Raw genomic sequence first — 21216 nt, 5'->3', positions numbered from 1 at the left:
CCCTAAAGCACAACTTACTCTAGAATTCTCTCCTATAAAAGGGTAACTCCAAAGTAATCTGCACATATTTTCAAAAAGATACAGAGAAAGTGTGACCATAAAACTATGCTCCAGTTTCCCAAACCAGTCTACAGATCTCCTTAAAACAGAGACATGAGCTGTGACTATGGCAATTCTGATGTGGGTCTGAGATGGGGCCCTAAATGTGTATTTTTTTAAAGTTCCTCCAGATGATTCTGTTGCCTGGATTAATTTGGGAATCATTTCCTACTGACAACACAGCAAAATCGACAGCCTCGTGCTCCAAAGCACCAAGTCAGCAAAAAATGTTTGTGCATATTAAAATCTATCTCATTATTTGCTTTTAATGATACTTCATTATATTCTCTTTTCCCTTTTAATTTGGTTGCATCACTCAAGTGGTGTGTTTGATTCCCAGTTTCTTGTCAGAATAGCCATAATGCCTCACCCTGCCGCCCTAAAGCTCACGGAGACAGGAAAACCAGAGTCCCCGGTGTGGCTGCACCGGGTCTCCAGCTGTCCGTTTGCAAAAGATACAAAAACCGTTTCATTTTCACAATAATTTTTTTTAAAGACTTCCCCAGATATCTACATTTTCTTTGGCAGTTTGACTTCGATGACACAAAAGTTCAGGGTCAACTTTCCAAAAAATAATGAGGAAAGAGCCAGCCAGCTGCTCAGTTGTGTCCTCACTTTCAATGCTGATTGCTGCAAAAGTACACATGAAATTCTGATGCAGACAAATTGTTCCTTTCTCACTGAACTCAGCTAGAAGGCTGGAAGGGACATTTGGAAAGATGGTCATTCATGGGACTTATTTTTTAAAACATGAAAAAGAAGAGAATTTTAAAGCAACATCCACAGAGTCGAAGTTTAGCTTCACCAACAATTATTTCCTCTTCAGTGAGAGTTAGTGGCCAGTTACAAAGTTCAATGTTTGGGTTTGGGTTTGAGGGATATTTTTTCCCCCACTATTGAGACAAAGCCGTAATCCATGAAATATAGCAGATATCTCATGGACCTAGTTCTGCATGCTTGCAAACATTTGAAATTGCACTTGTGGTACATAAAAGATTCATAATGATCTTACCCACAAATATAAATTCTGTCCCACACAGGATAGAAAGACCTAGAAGCAGAAGGAGTGAACAGCTGAATGTGAGCAGAGTCATAAATTCAGAACACTTACAGCTTTGTAACAACCCTATCATAAATGTGGCTGATTTCAATTTAATTTATAGGACTTTGCAGCCGGGTCCAAGAATGTCTTTTGAAAACTAAGAAGTTAGAAGCAGTAACATATAGTTTCTATAGTTTCAGTTTCCAAGAAAATGTCCATGGTCTTCAGGTGGCTCTGATGAGACAACATCCAGGCCATCCTTGATTATGCAAAATGACTTGGGGGAAATCCCTAAATTCATTGCAGCAAAATGCAGGCGTCAAAAGAAGGCTCAGAACACATAGTAATGTCAAACCGCGGTGCACATAACAAAGGCTTGGCAGTGGGTTTCCAGGGAAACCATCCGGTAGAGTAGGAAAACCCCAATCTTTTGTAAGACAGATCAATCTGCATTCAAAACCCAGTCTCTCCTCCTTAGCTGAGTAATGATCACATGAGGAGCTGAAGTCCTCTGAAGCTCAGTTTCTCAATTTGGAATAAGGTATTTACTGAGCATTCTTTGCTAAGCACTATGCTAAATGTTTGCTTATATCATCCATCTCAGCTATACTACAACTTCATGGTGCTTTTTAAATCCCACTTTACACATGAGACAACTGAGGCACCCAGAGATGAGCCCTTTTCCTAGATCTCACCTTCTTTTTTTTTTCTGAGACAGAGTCTCACTCTGTCACCCAGGCAGGAGTGCAATGACGCAATCTCGGCTCACTCCGACCTCCGCTTCCCAGGTTCAAGCGATCCTCCTGCCTCAGCCTCCCAAGTAACTAGGACTACAGGCATAGCCCAGCTATTTTTTTGTATTTTTAGTAGAGATGTGGTTTCACCATGTTAACCAGGATGGTCTCGATTGCCTGACCTCATGATCCACCTGCCTCGGGCTCCCAAAGTGCTGGGATTATAGGCATGAGCCACCGTGCCTGGCCCTTACCTTCTATACATGGAGAAAAGATTTGTACGTAGGCAGTCTGACTTCAAAGTTCTTGTCATGACCATTGTACTAAAGTCCTTCACTCTAAAATGCAAGTACCTGGCCGGATGCAGTGGCTCACCCCTGTAATCCCAGCAATTTGGAAGGCCAACGTGGTGGATCACCTGAAGTTAGGAGTTCGAGACTAGCCTGGCCAACATGGCAAAACCCCATCTGTAATGAAAAATACAAAAAAATCAGCGAGACATGGTGGCACACACCTGTAGTCCCAGCTACTCCGGAGGCTGAGGCAGGAGAATCACTTGAACTCAGGAGGTGGAGGTTGCAGTGAGCTGAGATCACACCACTGCACTCCAGCCTGGGCAACAGAGTGAGTCTTCCTTTCAAAACTCAATACGTAAATAAATAAAATGCTAATACCTGAATCCACCTCAGAAAATGATGGATTGATGTAAAGTACACAGGACAGTGCTTCTTAGCTCCCTTTTCTGAGATGACATAAAGTCTCATCCACTATTATTTTCAATAATTCACTGCATTGGCCCAAATAAAGTGATGAAATCTGCTAAACTCCTGGCCACTTATCTGCCTAAAATGTCTTCATCCCCTCAACCCTCATCCTAACCTGGGAATCACAGTGTAATGAACCTTCATCCCAGGCAACCTCTGCATAGCCCTCTCAGTTCTAGGGAGCTTTTAGGGTCAAATTTTTCAGGTTTTTTAAGAGTGTATCTCATCTTCAAAGGAGAGTCTCTGTGTGTCTCCTCTGGGAACTCCCAAATATACTCAATTATTACTTTTTCTAAGAGCAACAGACAGCAGTCAAGCACCCACTACATATCAGGCCTGGTGCCACCTGCCAGAGACACCAGAGCAAGCCCAACCCACACATTACACCCATCGAGCTTAGAGTTCAGGTTGGAGACAGCCAGGAAGCAGCAAGGTCAGAACTGTGCAAAGGTCCAGAACGTTCAGGGAAGCAGGGAGGAGCCACCCAGCAGTGGGGGCCTGGTGGGCAGATAGAGCTTCCTGAAAAATGTGGCCTCAGAGCTGACACAAAGGCTGGAAGGATAACCAGAAGAAATTCCAGGAGAAGCCACCTAGGTAGATGTGGCCAGGATGCACGGCTGCCATCAGAACAGGAGAGGCCCAGCTACAGGGAAACAAATGTGGAGGGCGGGAACGAGAAGAGAGAGGCGCGAAATGGACCAAATATCTCACCAAGATGATGCATCACTCATTCGCTTAATAGACAAACTCCGGGAAGTGCCAGCACATTCTGTAACCTTACTACAAGCCCTGAAAGTAGAAAAGACACACACAGCACAAAATGACTGTACGGCTCTTTGCTCTGGATACAACCCAGTGAAAGTTAAATATAAATGCTTGAGAATAAATCAGAAGTCATATACTTATAAAAACTTATGGTATCAAAATTGCTTTGCAGCAAAACGTAAGACGTTCTAATGGTCTTTGCTTCCCTTTCCCCTGAACCCAGCCCCTGTGAAGTAAACACCCTCTATCCCCAAAACTACTTTGCAAACAATATCTTGCATAGGTCTGATTAACGTGCATGATGTATAACGTATTTCTGTATGTGCAAAGCAAAATTCCATTGAGTAAAATGTACTCAGTATCTTAAAGCAAAGAATAATAACTTCTTTCCTCTGAGTCTAGGAGTTAATTTTCATGCTGGACAATTTTTTAATAATGTTGGACACACCATGGGATTTTTGGAAGTTCATTTAGTTTTGAGCCTTCTTAAGTTATAATTTTTCTTCTAGCTCAGATGGATCTTTTATCTGTTCTACCCTTAATATTCCTGCTAATCTTAGTATAGAAAAGCTTCATAATTTGAAAAAGAGAAGTTTAACAAGACATGAGGCTGATTGTTTGCACAATCAGAACATCTAATTGAGCTATAGTATTCTAAACCATGCTTGCGTGCAGGGAGATAATTTTTCCTTCATTTCCTATTTTATCAGAAAATTAACCTTCATTTAAAACACTGTGGTCTGAAACACTTTTATAGCTACATTCTCTCCGCTGTTCAAAAGAATTTGAATTTTAAATTTGCCATCCTGGTCTTTAAAAATGAAACAAACTGCGGACGCTTTGGGAACCAGGTGTTTATGATCAAGGAGACATCAGAATGTGACCCGGGTCCAAAGCACTGCTCCTGCCAACCAAGGGGACTATGCTACCAGATCTGTTTTTAGTTTTTCAACCTTTGGTGAAATAATGAGGCTCTGAATTTGCATAGCAATCTTTTTGTCTGAGAACCTAACAGCCCCTCAGATCTTTCATTTCATTGCGCAAACATTGGAAGCCTTTATTAAGTACCTCTCTGCATGGAGAACTCAGCTTGGCCCCAGACAAGGCAGACTTGAATCCTGCAATGATGACACAGAGTTGGCCATGGTACAAATGAAGTTAGGTAATTCATTTGACACACAGTTCACTAAGCACTCATGACACATATGTAACCAGAGTGGGCCCAAGTTCATCTGGGGTCACCTTGTCTTATAATATTCTGGAAAAAATACCCAAACTGTCATTTCAGAGATTGCTGATATTTCTACCAGGAATTTAGTCTCCATCAAAATATTTCTAAAGATTCTGAGACAGGGTGAAGGGTAGGAGGGGGCACCGTCTCACATCTAGCCCTCTGTTATAGGTTGAATTGTGTGTGCCCTCAAAATGGATCTGTTCAAGTCCTAATCCCGGGCGTCTGTGAACATGACCTCATTTGGAAATAGGGTCTCTGTAGATGTAATCAGGTTAAAATGAGGTCATTAGGATGGGCCCTAATCCAATATGACTGCTGTCCTTATAAGAAGAGGGAAATGTGGACATAGATGCACAGCAGATGCAATGTAACAACAGAGGCAGAGACTGGAGCAACACAGCTGCAAGACGGGAGCGCAAAGGATGGCCGGCAACACCAGAAGCTGGAACAGACAACAGAGAATTCTCCTTCACACACGAGAACACGGACAGCCCCAGAGATTAGCCTTTCGCCCAGCTCTTGCCACTTACCCATGATGATGAGATCTGCATGCAGGCATTCTGACTCCACGGTTCTTGTCTTGACCATCGTACTAAAGTCCTTCACCCTAAAATGAAAGTAACTGGGTCCACTTCAGAAAGGTTTCAGGTTTCAGAGAGAGTGAACCCCTGCCAACACCTTGATTTTAGACTCTTGGCTTCCAGAATTCTGAAATAATGAATTTCTGTGGTGTCAAGCCACCCAGTTTGTGGAGTTTTGTCATGGCAGCTTCAAGAAACAAACACACCATCTCAGTTATGTCTATCTTCCCTGCCACTCGGCTCCACAGGTGAGCAGGGATCCAGGCCTTTAACTCTCAGACTTCCCTCATCCAGTACTGTCATGTGTAACAGACCTTTAGTGAAGGGCTGGGTATAAAAGAGGAGAATTGCTGTACAGACCAGAAATAAAACCCCATGTCTTTGCTGCTGAAGTTTAGCTTCCAGAGGGGACCCTGGCTGGCCCCGCCAGGGCTGTGGTCCCAAACTGTTGGCAGCGGCCAGCAAGCTTTTTCCCCTAGAGTTCTTATCCTACCTCCCACCACAATTCTCAACTGAAATCCCCATTTCTAGGATTTGCCCGTAAGAAAATGCAAATTACTTTATAGCAGAACAACCTGTCTACTCCAAGAAGGTTCCTGTTTTCCTTCTATGCAAAACACTTACATCCTCTTGGTCTCAACCACTCCGAACTAGACTCCCCCAGAACCATGATCTGATCAAATAACCAAAAGGCTCCTTCACAGATTGTCCAATAATGTGTCCTCACCATGGGGGCTCTGGGAAATGGTTTGCAAAGAACCCCTCACATCATAATCACTTTGAGTGCCTACTAAAATGCAGATCCCACTGGATTACAGATTTTTTAGCGGGAGTTTAGGAACCTTCATTTTAAAAGGGTCCCAGTGACCAAGAACCACAGTGTTAAAGCCAAGAGCACAAACTTCAGCCAGCCTTTAAAATAGCCATTCTTTCCCCCCTCGATAACAATGCCAGGGGTAGAGACTGACAGGCTCGCTGCAATGTCCCCTTGGACCAAGTTTGATTTTACTCCTGTTACAAATACAGTACGGAAGCTCCACACACCCTCCCACCAACCTCTCCCTTCCCAGCACAGGGATGGCTCCTCCCTGGCCAGGCCTTAGTCTCACAGGTGGCACCCCCTTTGCTATTGAACTTGAACCCTGATGCCACTTAGCAGTGGAGACTTTGGGCACTCTAGTCAGAAAGAGCCACTTCCTTCTCTGGTCTCCTCCCACTCTCAGGCCCCAGCCAGATCCTCCAGCAGTGGCCACCTCCCTCCTCACTCCAACTTCCTCTTTCCTAGTATCTCCTGAGACTTGGTAAGACCACCAACATATATTAATAGTTCCTAAATTATTTTAATGCAATAATTCAGGCCAGGTTATTTGATCTTACTGGAATTGAACACAAAATAATTCTCACCCTGAGGTCGATGCACCTGCCCTGTATTGAAGGCACAGATGAAGCTGAGGCCCACAGTAGATGTCTACTGTTATCACCGGCTTGCTCTCTTTCCTTTCTCTTTCCCTCCTGTTTATCCACTCTAGGGAAGAAGAAAGCACGTTCCTTCAATAAATATGAATTAAACTCCTACTTTGCTCCAGGCAATGGATATAAATAACTCAGGGACTTTACCACTGAAGAAGGCATAAAAAGTAAACAAAAGCTATGAAATAAATATGGACCATGTTCTATTGGAGTTCAGAGGAGGGAACCTCCAATGCTGCATGACCTAGTCAAAAAAGCCAGCACAGAGATGCTGGGACCTAGAGCCATGAAGTCACCCTAGAGGAGGCATGAGAAAGGATGAATCCTGTAAGGTCCTTTTGCTTACAAGCTACAGAAATGGACAACGTGATTGAAATACTTAAACAGGCCATGTGGCCCAAGCATTAAAGCACCAGCCGTGTTTGCTTGAGGGAGCTACATAACCTTTCTGAGCCTTAGTTTTCTCATCTGTGATATCAAAGTAGTAAGAGTTTTTTAAACAAATGAAAGATGATACATAAAGTGCTTAGGAACGCACATAATAAGCTCTCAATAACTACCTATTACGGCTAAGGAAAAAAGTGGACTTTATAAAGATAGATCTCAGAACAGAAGGAAGACTGAAAACTGAGCCCCATGGAGTGGCCAGAGCCAGGGAAGCTTCACAAACCATGTCTGTGGCCCTCAGGTGGCTGTGCATCAGGCCCCTGTCAGGTAGGCTCCAGCCAACTCTTGTAATTCCCAGGAGGGAGATTCTGGCTGCCCAGCTTGGGGCAGAAGGCAGGTCCCAGGGACATGGCACAGGAGACTCAGTCATCCCACTTTTGAAGAAGATTCCAGACAAGGAAACTGCCAGATCATGGTCTGGGGGGCAACCCAAGAGGCTATGGTATAGAGGGAGCCTGGAGTTTGTGTAGAGAGTGGCAGGTTGGAAAACATGTGTGCCTTTTCCCATGGGCAGTGAGGAGCTACTGAAGAAAGGGAAGGCAGGAGCACTGAGTGCTCGCCCAGGGACATGGGTGCTTCAGAAGGCACCATCAGGCATTGAAGACCATGGAGCAAGCTCACCTGATATGGTTAGGCTTTGTGTCCCCACTCAAATCTCATCTTGAATTATAGTTCCCATAATCTCCACATGTCACAGGAGGGAACCAGTGGGAGGTAATTGAATCATGGTGATGGTTACCTCCATGCTGTTCTCATGATAGTGAGTTCTCACAATATATGATGGTTTGGTAAGGGGCTTTCCCCACCCTTCACTCTGCACTTCTCCTTCCTGTCACTATGTGAAGAAGGACATGTTTGCTTCCCCTTCTGCCATGATTGTAAGCTTCCTGAGGCCTCCCCAGCCATGCTGAACTGTGAGTTTCACAAACTCACTTTCCTTTATAAATTACATAGTCTTGGGTATGTCTTTATTAGTAGCGTGAGAACTGACTAATACACCACCTTACCCCTGTCCCAAGCCCTAGTGCCCCAGCAGGAGGTCCCAGCCCACTGCACTCTGGTCTCCCTCAGGAGGTGTCTGTGAAGGGCCCTTCTATGGCCCACGGATGACTGGATACTCGAATGTACATGTATCCAGGTTCAGATCCATCTCCTTGCATGATAAAGGTCGTTTCTAAATGGCTCTCTTTTCTAATGTGCACACTAAACTACATGGAGATCCTGGAATTTAAGATACAATTTTCAATCTACTTGGCCCCCAAATTCAGTAGAATTTGGATCTTTTCAAGTGTTTTAGAAACAATCTGTGCTAATGGCACAATGTTCTTGCTAATGCCCTTTAAGGGCCAAATTTTCAAAAATGGCAAATAAATTTGTTTGTCGTTTCCATGTGTAGTTTTATGGGTGGGTATAAATACTGCAGTCGAAATAACAAGCTGATTTTTTCCTTGCAAACATTTACACTGAGGATTGAATGAGGTGTAAATTGGAAAGGTTATCCCTGTCTAAGGAAAAGGGCAGGGTCATTCTCAGCTAGGGACACACCAGGCAGCCAGGGTCAGAAAGGGGCTATGACAGAACAGGCAGACAGAACACGGTGTTCTCCCTATGCCAGTCTTCAAGAGAAACTGGGATGGCCTATCTACACAGCAGGCCACAAGAATACCAGCTGTGGCTTGTCACTTGCCTCAAGTAACTCCTCTTCTCCCCTCTCCCACTTCGCCTCAGGAATTACTGCAGATCACCAACCCTGGACATCACTGGAGCCTACATCTCCAGGCTCTCTGATCCCATAATACCAATGCCTATATTGGCTCCAGGACCACTCTATTTGGACAACAGATTGGACATTGGACTTTAAATTTCAGTGGACTTCAAGTTTCACCCATATCACCCCAGAACTCAGATTTGTTCCCTGCCTTAACCTCTGGGTCCTTAGGAGTCCAGATGAGATCTCCCCTGCCAGCCTGAGTCCCTCAGACTCCCACCAGTGGGCTGGTCCGTACTATATACAGCCCCCAGCCCACCCTGCCCTGGGCAAATGCAGGAATCCAGGCAACCACATTCATTGCATTCTGACTCTTCCTCCACTCCAACAGCTAACATGACAGACTCCAAAGCTCAGGGCAAAACTAGAGACTAGGGTATGTGTCTTCATGCTCCTCTCTTTCCAAATATATTCAATGGCACTGTAGCAAGGACATCACCCTGGGCTATGCCAGGATAACACGGCTGGAAGCTCACAGCTGAATGGCCACACTTATACTCTGCTAGTCTTTGTGTGTTGAGACCATCACCTGTAGCTGCACCCAGTTAAAAGTGAGAAGCCAGAGAAAAGTCCAAGTTGTGGAATCAAGTTGTGTTGCACTGGAGCCAGGAGAATTCAGGCTCTTGGCATATAAAGAAGGAGTTAATACAACACACCCAGGCACCAGGCTTCTGCCTCTCCCCTCCTGGAGAAGAGCAGGAGCAGGCCAGGGGCTGGAAGAGACAGCTGGCCCCCTCTCCTGCTGTGCAGGCCAGGCTAGGCAAGCTGAGCAGGCATCGGGAGGGAGGAGTTGCTGAGGACACTTGGGTGACCATCAGCAGCCAGACCCTGCTGCCCACAGGAATGTTCCCAGAGGAAACCACGGGCTTCTAGAAGTCTCAGGTCTTCCCTCCCAACACGAGGCCCTCCTTCCCTGTAGCCTCACCCTGTCCTCAAACACTGTGCATTTGGCAACATGTGAGTTGGGTCTTCATCCTCAAAACCCACCCTCGAAACACAACATGCATGTCTATACCTCCACCCTGGGGTCAACACTTGGCCAGCCAGGAGAGGCCTTGACCACACTCCTGGACCCTGTCATCTTTCCTTCCTCCATAGGACAGCACAGAAACTCAATAAATGCCTGTGGAATAAAGCACACATTTTATTTTTGAATCCAGTCTCTGTTCCCCACAGAGCACGTAAGCGTGAAGGCAGGTCTGTCTGCTTCCTTCACGCCCAAATCCCAGCACTTACTCAGAGCCTATCAACCAGCCGGAGCTCAAGAAATAGATGATGACAAAGTAAATAAATTCATCTATGGAGATACTAAAGCTTTCCTAGGACTGGCAAAAAGGAAAATCTTCAACACAGCTAATACCCGATTTGCAGATCAACTTCGTGTTATTGTCACTCATAAATGCCCTAGCTGATTTGCATAGCAAAAATAAGATTTCACTGAATGCCACACTCAAATCACTTTGCTCAGAATTACTCAGCAGAGGACTGGATTTGTAAATGTGTTTAGTTTGGAAGTTCCTGACTTCACAAAAGTTACTTTCAGTTACTAGGAATTTTCCAGTACATTTTCTTTGGCTTTATAAAAAAAGATCTGATCCAATCATGATTTTTCTCTCTAGAATTTCTACATTTAGCTTCAGGATTTATCAATGACATTTTCTCAAAGCAAAAAAAATCTCTTCAGCCAACAGTATATCTGTTTCAGAAGGGAAAGCTGGATTTTTTTTTTCCCCCTTTTTGAAGCCATTGGTGCATCTGGGAGAGCTCACAGTCTTACCAAAAGCTTCTCTGTGGTGGCTTTGGGGAGAACAGCAAATTTGGAATCTCACTTGCCAGTGGTATAGGCATCAGAGTTCTTAGTGGTCTTTTGCCAAAGGCCATTAATAAAATACAGTCCAAATGTCCTAATTAGCATGCCCTCGAGTGTGGCCACATGTAGAACTTGGACTGGCTCTTGGCCACGAGCTGCTGTCGCAAAGCTCAGATCCCTGCTTCAAGCAGGCTATGTCACAGAGGATCCACTGCAGAGAGCCTTCTGGAGGTCGGGGCAATGTGCGGAAGGGCACGTCCCTGCCAGCCACCCGTACTCTGGCCAGGACCCGGAGCTGGGCACTGGCCGCACCCGGCTGAGAGGTGATGTCAGATGTTCCTGTCGGGATCTGGCTTCTGGCTAGCAGCAACTCCCGTGTAATGAAGAGTGGCTTCCCTGCTAAGCTTCAACCCTGAAGCCAATTAACGACTCAAATCCTTCAGGAAGCACTGCTTGGGTTTTACCAGAGACATAAAGGTCTTATCCCATTAATTGGTGCTTAAATAAAAGGAATAAATACTGCAGAATCTAACCTAGAGTTGGTCCCTACCTTTCCCTACCCTGAATGTACTATGACCCTAGAAAACACTTATTTTATAAGTAGTTTTTTAAAATAAAAATAAATACCCTGAAAACTACTCCAGGATAGATTTCTGCATAATGGAATTGTAAAGAAAAGAATAATGATTACTCCCTGTTTTTAGAAAACTAGATTTTTGTAGTTGAACTTCCTTTGCTACTGAAATAGTGGACAGAGTGTCCAAAGATAAATTTACCCAAAGATAAAATTTTGCATCCTTACATGAGATGACCCTGGGACACCCAGCAGTGCTAGGTATTTACATAAGCTGGACCAGATGGATAACTCAATATACTCCAAACGATACGCCTCTGAGAGCTGGTTTCCTTAACATCGGTTCAGATGGGAATAGCCCTGTATGCACAAAGGGTGGTAGGATTTTCTTCACAGTCCCTCTGTCCTGATATCCAAAATCTGATGTTATTTTCTAACATTTTAGGTTTTGTTCAACCTAGAACCATTATTGATCCCTGCATCCTTGGCACCCGGCACAGAGACTGTTGCTTAGTGGATGAACAACAAATTTTTGCCAAGTGAGTGGTGATCACCATCCCTGAGCTCCCTTAGATATTCTTAGATATGTGTTCAGTAAAATCTGCTTTGAGGCCACTGATATAGTTTGGCTGTGTCCCCAGCCAAATCTCATCTTGAATTGTATCTCCCATTATTCCCATTGTTGTAGGAGGGACCTGGTGGGAGATAATTGAATCATGGTGGTGGTTCTCCCATACTGTTCTTGTGGTTGTGAATAAGTCTCAACCTGATGGTTTTATAAGGAGAAACCCCTTTTGCTTGGCTCTCATTCCTTTTGCCTGCTGCCATCCATGTAAGATGTGACTTGCTCTTCCTTGCCTTTTGCCATGATTGTGAGGCTTCTCAGCCATATGGAACTGAAAATCCAATTAAACCTCTTTCTTTTGTAAATTGCCCAGTCTCTGGTATGTCTTTATCAGCAGTGTGAGAACAGACTAATACAGCCATGGTGAGGGTCATTGCCAAAGGCAACTTTCCTGAGAGCCTATCATAAGCTGACACAGCTACAGTTGTGGTGTCTCTTGAGTAGCCTGCCCTTTACAAGGACATAGTCTGTCCCTAAAAAAATTATCTGGTGGTGCTCACTTCTGAACAATACCCCAAGAACATATTGCTTGGTGCCCACTCTCCTATTTCATCCCTCCAACCCTGCTCCACCCTCCCCAGCCCACAGTCAGCTGGAGGTCTCTCCTGCCAGAGGCTCAGCACTCCCTTCCTGAACAGGCACCACTCTCCAAGGCTGACAGCCTCCCCTCAGCCAGGGTGGGTTCTGCCCCATGCAGCTGAGAGTCCAGCAGGGAAGACGAAAGTCACCAAGTAGAGCAAACAAAGCTCAATGCAAGAGGACCAGTAGCCGCTGCTCCCCAATTCTCCCCAGATACTCTGGACTGTTCCTCAAGGATCCCACACTTGAGTTCTAAGTCCTCGGGTTCTCATCTGGGTCTCCCCAACACAAACACCCAAGGCTCGTGCTTTTTGTTCTAAAATCCTGTGCCACGCACACTCCCAATGACGAGTGCTTCAATAGTGTTGAGGAAATGTTGTGGGGTATTTTCCCATCAGTAGCATTTTTAATAAAAATATTCTAAAAGCTAACTGAAGCCGGGATTGGCCCATGGGCTTGGGACAATCCCTCACCCATTCTGACAAGGGAACCCAGTAATTCTATGTGCAGAGTCCTCCTCCCAGGAAAGCCCCAAGTACTTGATTCTTTATCAGGAGGTGTCACAAAATGTCACTTAGAGCTAGAGGAACTTGCTCTGTCTCCAAAACTATGTTCATTACTTCCTCTGAACCACCCACCCTGGGGAGCTCAAGTCGGTTTCCCTGTTTCTTTGCAGGCTGTCTGGGCAAGCTTGGTTCCTCTTATCAGCACGGTGACCTCGCCCACCCATCAGAGAAAACATGGATCACAATTGGGTTTCCATAATTTTTACCCTATCATAATATAAACGAACTCAGGTCTAGGACACTTGATGCCTGAAAGCCAAAAACTCAAGAGAGGAGCTTTGGTGAAAGGAAAGTTAGCTTCATTCCAGAAGCTGGCAATGCAGGGGAGGCCGTGAACTAGCATTCAAAGACCACCTCTCTGAGATATGCCTCTGGATCAGGGATTTTTAAGGGAAAATTAAGGGAAACATCATCAAAACATTATCGTGAAACGTATGCAGTCTCAGGTGGGAAGTTAATCATTGCTTTCTTGGTCAATGTTTTGAGTTCTTCCGCAGGGGCCACCAGCCTATTCTTATCAGGTGCGTCAGCCGATGCCCAGAGCCATTGGTCTGGTATTTTCTTTTATCTCTTTTGAAGGCCCTGTTTTCCCGAGGCTGTTTTCAGTGAATAATCTACACACCCAAACAAAGCAATAATTATATTCAAGCAAGCAGGTTTTTCTCTAACATGGACTAAGTCCCATTGCAAGAGGGCTGCCTGCCTCTAGGGCTGAGGCTCCTATAAAAAGCAGCATGGCGTGGTAGTGACAGCACCAGCTTCAGCTGCAGCAAATCTGGTTTCCAGTTCTGCTGCAACAAGTAGCGCCTATGACTTTTGCCTGGTGACTTCACCCTTCCAAGCCCTATCAGAAAGTACACTGAAAATTATTACAACAAATGAGGATTAAGGACAGTACCATGTGAGTCTAGAATATAATTAGCGCTCAACACATAGGAACCATATCTTGAAGCTGGTGAAGTCTTATTTTCATCTCGGTTTTCATAATTTAAAAGGCTTTGTTGGTTGTTGAAATAATTTGGTATGATAACTCATGGGCGTGTTTGTAGTGAGAAAAACATGAGTTTTTGGCAACAAATGGAACACTCCTGGGTTTGTATTAATCTGGCAAGAGCTAGGCTGTGTTTAACGGGTGCTGCAGATACTGGTACCTGAAGCTTTTTCCCTGGTGTCCTTATTCGTGTCTTCCCCCTTGGCTTTGGGCCTTCCCTCTGTGTTGCTCCCCAAAGAGAGTCTGTGTCTTACAGATCCTTCCTTTTAACCCACTTTATGATGCTGGATGCCACTGGAGTGGCAGTCTGGGCACATTCTACCATCTCAGGAAGCCTCAGCCTTTGGGCAGGACTGTGTCTGGGGCTGGTAGTGTTTCTTTCCCTCCCCCAGGGTATAAATGTTTTTCCTTCCCCTAGGCCTCTCCTCAGCTGTGATGGTCCCAGTCTATTTTTTCAGAGCCATGCCCCCTTGTTGATGAGGTTTGTTAGTGTGGGGTTTTGTTAATTTTTTAATTAATTTATTTTTTGAACTGACGCATTGTAATTGTACTGTTCGTATTTTGTTCTTAGGCAAATCCAGGAAACCTGGAAAGAGCTTCAATCTGTGGCAGTATCCCCACTTGGCCTGACCAGAGGTGACACATCTCACACAGCCCTAACCCCACTCTCTTGCGAGGCAGCACACTGCAGTGGGTCCCCCAGGCCAAGGAATTCTCAACTCTGCCTGTTCAGCAGCCTCCCCAGAGGGCTGGAGGATGAATACCAGGGCCCAGCCCCGACCCTAGTCTCTAAAGCCATCCATCTTTGGTGGAGTCCTGACACCAGTATTTTTTAAAATCTCCCCGGGAGCTTCTTCAGTGAAGCTTGGTTTTAGAATCTTTGGTCTAATGCCTTGTTCCTCATGGTGTGGTCAGCAGACCCACAGCACTGGCAGCAGCCGGGGGCTGTCAGTCACACCGAGTGTCTGGCCCACCCCAACCCTGCCAAGTCCAAACCTGCATTGTAACCAGATGCCTAGGGGAATAGATCCACCGAGAGGTGTGAAGAGCCCAAGCTGCTCAGCGCCATTGTACGGGCTGCCTAACAAAGCATCATAAGCCTGTGGCTTACACAAGAGAAATGTGTCATCATGCAGCCCTGAAGGCCAGCTGCCGGGGAGCCAGGTGTTAGCAGGCCAGTTCCTTCTGAGGGCTGGGAGGGAGAAGGCTTCCAGGCCTGTCTCCCTGGCTGGCAGGTGGTCCTCTTCTCCCTGCGTCTCTTCAACTCGTCTTCCCTCTATGCATCCGTCTCTGCATCCAAATTTCCCCTTTTAATAAAGATATGGGTCATGCTGGATCAAAGCTCGCCCTAAAGGACTCATTTTAACTTGATCGCCCTATAAACATCCTATCTCCAAACACAGTCACATTCTAAGCTCTTGGAGGTGAGGACTCCTACATATAAATTCAGAAGGACACCATTGAGCCTGTGACACACATTCTAAGCCTGATTGGAACCTGATTTTACCTCCACCCCCCACCTCCAGGCCTGGGCATGGTATCAGGGCACAGAGCTTCCTGCCACCCCTGGAATCACAGTGGTTTCTCACCACCCTTTCTTTGCCCACATGGTTTCTTCCCTAGCCTATGAGGACTAAGCTCTGATTTTTTTTATTTTGCCCAAATTCCTATTTAAGGAGTCTGGGGAGTCATGCCCTACAAACCATACATTCTCATCAGATGAGTTTTATTTGACCCTATATATTGTGACTTACTTTCCAACGTGACTCTGGTATAACATTACAAGACAAGGAAGAAAATCAAAATATTTTACCCCGAAACATGTTTATTTGCTGTATCTTGAAATGGCCCTGCAAAGCTGTCCTTTGTGGGGGAAAATCTGCATCTGTAAAGAATCTCTGTTAACATAGCTAGATCTTTATCTTCCAGGCCCTCCCAATCCTCAAGAGATTAACTAAGAGTCTAGCACCTTTTATAGATCTGAATAGGAAACATTTGTCATCTGTTGTCTCTAGGGCAGCCACTACAAGACTTCAAAGGAACTTTTGTCTCCACAGTCTTTTATCTTAACCTTTCTATCAATCCCAGGTCTTTAGACAAACTCAACCAATTGTCAACCAGAAAATGTTTAAATTTACCAATAGCCTGGAAGCCCCCACTTTGAGTTATCCCGCCTTTCTGGACCAAACCAATGTATTTCTTAAATGTATTTGATTGATGTCTCATGCCTCCCTCAAATGTATAAAACCAAACTGTACCCGACCACCTTGGACACATGTTCTCAGGGCCTCCTGAGGGCTGTGTCATGGGCCATGGTCATTCATATTTGGCTGAGAATAAATCTCTTCAAATATTTTAGAGACTTTGACTCTTTTCATGGATACCTGGCCTCCTGGGGAGTGCACTTCCTCCTTTGAGAAAACTTAGATCAGGGTCCCTGCTCTCTGACAGCTTTCCTCACCTCCAGCCCCTCACTTTCTCCTGGCTCTGGAATCTCTGCAGGAATCTTCTCTGAGCTTGACTTCCTGGAGCTGTGCCTCCCACTAGGTATCTAGCAGGCCAAGGGCAGGGCAGGGTCTCAGCTCACTTTACGTCCCTCTGGCCTGGCACCTGGTGGACGTGCCTTCATAAGCAAGGTTGGTTGTAAAAATGAATGGAACACCATAGGAATCCAAACTTAAAATGAACACCAGGAATGGCCCTAATTTTTATACCAGTTGCTGAAGAGCAGGCCAAGAGAGAGCTGTCCAGCGTAGAGACACGGAGGCTTCTTCAAGGGCTTTCACTCTCTGCTACTCAGCCCCTTGTCTTGGGAATTACTGTAAGAGGCTGGGACCTGATGGGGCCCCCACCTTCCCCCTAGCTTCTCTTCACGTACCTGCATCTCACCTGCCCTGTTCATTTTCCCAAGAAATCCTGAGGGCAGTGCTGAGGCTGTCATTCAACTCCCCACTTAAGTTTAAGAAATGGCTCCAAAGCACTCATGAAACTCCTTGATATTACGGGGGCTGCAGAAATGATGACCATGTCCTGAGAAAGGCAGGATCCTTGTTCACACCCCTCCAGCCCCATTGGGGCCCAGTCCCAGCCCAAGCCCATGTTCATCTGGTGTGGCTGCTTCTTCCAGAGACCAGGCATTTTTGCAGGTTTGTCCCATTGAAGTTCACAGGCACAGGGGCAGTGGTTTCCCTTGGCCTCTATTGTGAGTCATCCTGAATGCTTTGTTTTAATGCAAAAGCCTAGATGTTTTCACATTCCAACTCTAATCCCAAACAAGTTATTTGTTATTATATTTGATTTCCTGTCTTCTCCCCTTCACATAACTGACCAACTGACTGACAAATATGGAGTTTGTTGATTTCCTGTAACAGATGCATTCTTGTTTGTTTGTTTGTTTGTTTGTTTTTTGAGACAGAGTCTTGCTCTGTCACCAGGCTGAAATGCAGTGGCACGATCTTGGCTCACTGAAACCTCCGCCTCTCAGATTCAAGCAATTCTCCTGCTTCAGCCTCCCGAGTAGCTGGGATTACAGGCGCCTGCCACCACGCCCCGGTAATTTTTGTATTTTTAGTAGAGACGGGGTTTTACCATGCTAGCCAGGCTGGTCTCGAACTCCTGACCTTAGGTGATCCACCTGCCTCGACCTCCCAAAGTGCTGGGATTACAGGCATGAGCCACCATGTCCAGTCAACAGATGTATTCTTAGAAGTTATTTTAACTGCAAAATTAGTTCAAAGGGAAAAACTGAAGTGAGTGTGGAATGAGTTAGGTGGCTGGGTCCATGTCAAGGCAAATAAACACAGAGTCACAGCCAAGGCAATTATAATTATAATCTGGTCATAATCCTATCAGCAGAGGGTACACGATCTACTGCAAATTTGCTCTGAGGTGTGCGGTTCTCCTCCACTCTCCCTTTCTTCCTCAAAGGTAATACATAGCCCAGTGCAAATACAGACTTCTCCTTTCCCCTGAGAGTTGGTTATTCATTTCTCACAATATTCTGGGGGAAAAAATTAGCATGCTAGGTGAATTCATGCATGATCCATTCTTAAAAAGCACTAGGATATAAAAATTACGTTCTCTTGACCGCGGTCTTTTTTTTAGGATAGGGCTCTCTTTCTAAATCCATCTTCCTATGCCTTCTCTCCCTCTTTCTCTTCCTTTTTCCAGCTGATATCACATAATGGACTATGCACTTTAGATCTGAAAATAGGTGAAAAGCTTGAGCCCAAAAAAGCTGGTGGCATTTATGAATGCATATCAAAGTCCGTTCTGTAATGCCATCAAATAGAACATGCATTTGGGCCAGGAGCGGTGGCTTATGCCTATAATCTCAGCACTTTGGGAGGCCGAGGCAGGCTGATCACCTGAGGTCGTGAGTTTGAGACCAGCCTGCCCAATGTGGAGAAACCCCGTCTCTACTAAAAACACAAAATTAGCCAGACGTGGTGGCACATGCCTATAATCCCAGCTACTCAGGATGCTGAACCAGGAGAATCACTTGAATCCAGGAGGTGGAGGTTGCAGTGAGCTGAGATGCTGAGATCGCACCATTGCACTTCAGCCTGGGCAACAAGAGTGAAACAACGTCAGGAAAAAAAAAAAAAAAAAAAAAAAAAAAAACAGAAGGAAAGAGAAACAGGCAGTAGATTCTGAACCCATTTAAAAATAGATTTGCTCATTGCGCTATTATAAACTTAGAGAATTTTCTCCCGGATCTACCTGTCATAAAGAGGGCTGTTGAAGGGGTCATTGTAAAGACAAATATTACTTTTTTCTTCCATGTCCAAGGAAATATATCTTTTGCTCAGGGGAAAAAGAAAGAAACAATGCTGCCTCTTGTGTATGGGGAAAAGGCAGCTCCTTATTTTTATGTTAAAGAGTTGTCAAGACACTTACATTTGTCATAGCATTAAAAGTTATTTTTTATTCTACTTAATTGTTCATTGAGATTTCAAAACCAAATCTGCCTTCTTGCCAAATATCTTTGTAATATGTACATTTCACACTGGCTTATTATAATGGATTTTCTCATGGGATCCAGCATTCTGGCATCTGCTTTGTTATGATATTATAACAATAATTAACATTTAGCACTTACTGTATAGCCAGCCTTTGATCCATATTTTTAACAAAATGTAATAACAATTCTCCTTCACACAGCATCTTTCATCCCAGAGCCTCAAAGTGGCTGGCAGCATCGTATTATAGCCTGAGATAGTTGTATTCATTCCTGAAACCCTCCCAACGCCCCCATGGGGTCTATCCACAGCAGGCGTCTTCCTTAGGGGAAAGAAAGGGAAGAAAGGTCAAGTGAATTGCCAGGCAGCAAGACAACAGCAGCAGGGCCAGGAATAGAATCCAGCCCCGTTGCCTTCTTGGTCAGGGACTCCAAAGCTACAATAGCATCTATTTTTAAAATAAAAGACATGGAGAGTGAGAAGCAAGATGCATCTGGTGTATTCTGACAGGGATTTGGATATGCCCTAAAAGTCATGCTATATCTTCTGAAATGAACCCCTGGGAACAAAAGTATGATTCGATGGTGAGGTGCCTTTTCAGCAAACAGCACCTAACTCCTCTCTGTAAGTACTTGAGTACATACTTGTGCCACAGGCTGGGTCCCTTTCCTCTAGAGAAGAGTTAGAAGGAGGTACACAAAGACTCCAAGAACTCTAACTCTGAATCTCTCTAATCAGGGCAATCAACAGACACCATGAAGCATATCTCATACTCAGTACTCTGTTGAATAGGTGATCAATGTGAATCAATTTCACCCAAAGCTGCTGTTGGAATGGTTATCTTACATCTTCTGCTTTTCTCCTTTGGATCAAACCTCTTAACTCTTAGACATCCTCACAAGAAAAAGAAAGAATATCACCAGGTTAACATTTGGATCATTTGGAAGAATAATTGTCATGATTATGAACCAAAAGAAGCCCATTGTCACCTTAAATTCACAAGAATAAACATGGCCATTATAGGAAAATTAATCATCTATATATAACTAATTAATATCTAATAGATATGAGCTTCACTCCAATTTACAGTATCTCAGGCAAGTGTAAAGGTGCAGATGTGGGTCAGAGACTGACATGAGAAAAACAGCAACATACTTGGTGCAAAGAAGATGCTCAAAGGATGCCTCTGGGGTGAATCACAGTGAGAGCCACAGCGTGAGGGAGAATGACCGAATGGCTTGCACATGAATGAAAGAACAGCGGTAACCACCATCACTAAGCCACATCAACACAGCGCTTCCCAGTATGGGAGCCATTACTGTCTCCACCTAAAAGTGAAGACACTGAGGTTCACATAGTTTAAGTAGATTTCCCCAAATTATGGAGCCAGTAAGGAATGGAAGCCATCTGACACACATGGATTTATACAGCTTCTGGTAAAAACATCTGTAGCCTCCAAAAAGCAGTTTAGATATGATCAATAATGATTATGGTGATGATGATCAGTTGTAGTAGTAGTAGCAATAGTAGTAGCAGTAGTGGTGGTAATAGTACTACTAGTAGTAGCAGCAGGAGTCGTAATAGTACTAGCAGTTGTAGTAGTAGTAATAGTAGTACTAGTAGTAGTAGCAGTAGCATAGCAGTTAACATGTATTTAGTTTTATGTGCCAGCACCGTTCTAAACTCGCTTTAATCTATCAATTAGTTTCATGACAACCCTATGAGGCCTAATTATTATGCCCATTTAATGTCTGAAGAAACCAAGTCCTAGATGAATGCACCTAGTGAGTACTTTCTTTAACGTTATCTTTTTGCATGAAACCATCTGCCAGCCCCCTTTCTTTCCTTTTCTCAACAAGAGAGGGAAAGAGAAGACAATACCACTTTGTCTGATCGGATTCTGGAACAGTGGCAGCACTGAAGAACAAAAGCCTGTGTCCATTCTGGCCAGTTCTTGTTTGTCCTTTCCAAGTGCATGAAACACCACAAAATATATTATTCTCTGATCCTGCATGATGCCCTGATTTCCATTTCCACTGAAATAAGAACGAACAAAAATGACTGATTCAGTAAAGCACATTCCAGGCCAGTGCATAATGAGAAAATCCAATTCAATTTTAAAATGAATGTAGCCCAGGTCTACAATTTTTACCAACACCATATGCATCTTGCTGGGCCTTCCTCTTAGTAGATTCTCACTCCACAT

General features: G+C 44.6%; 1 long non-coding RNA gene across 1 annotated transcript in view; it reads right to left on the bottom strand.

The window, feature by feature from the left end:
* LOC129143091 (uncharacterized) overlaps positions 1 to 21216 on the bottom strand; it is a 71221-nt gene that overhangs the window by 31358 nt on the left and 18647 nt on the right. Inside the window, exon 2 of the long non-coding RNA XR_008546171.2 lies at positions 5169 to 5245. This is a non-coding gene — a long non-coding RNA (uncharacterized LOC129143091). The remainder of the gene's footprint in view (positions 1 to 5168; positions 5246 to 21216) is intronic.

The sequence above is a fragment of the Pan troglodytes genome, chromosome 12 (genome assembly GCF_028858775.2).
Source record: "Pan troglodytes isolate AG18354 chromosome 12, NHGRI_mPanTro3-v2.0_pri, whole genome shotgun sequence".
NCBI lineage: Eukaryota > Metazoa > Chordata > Mammalia > Primates > Hominidae > Pan > Pan troglodytes.
This window is presented reverse-complemented; position numbering and strand designations above follow the sequence as displayed.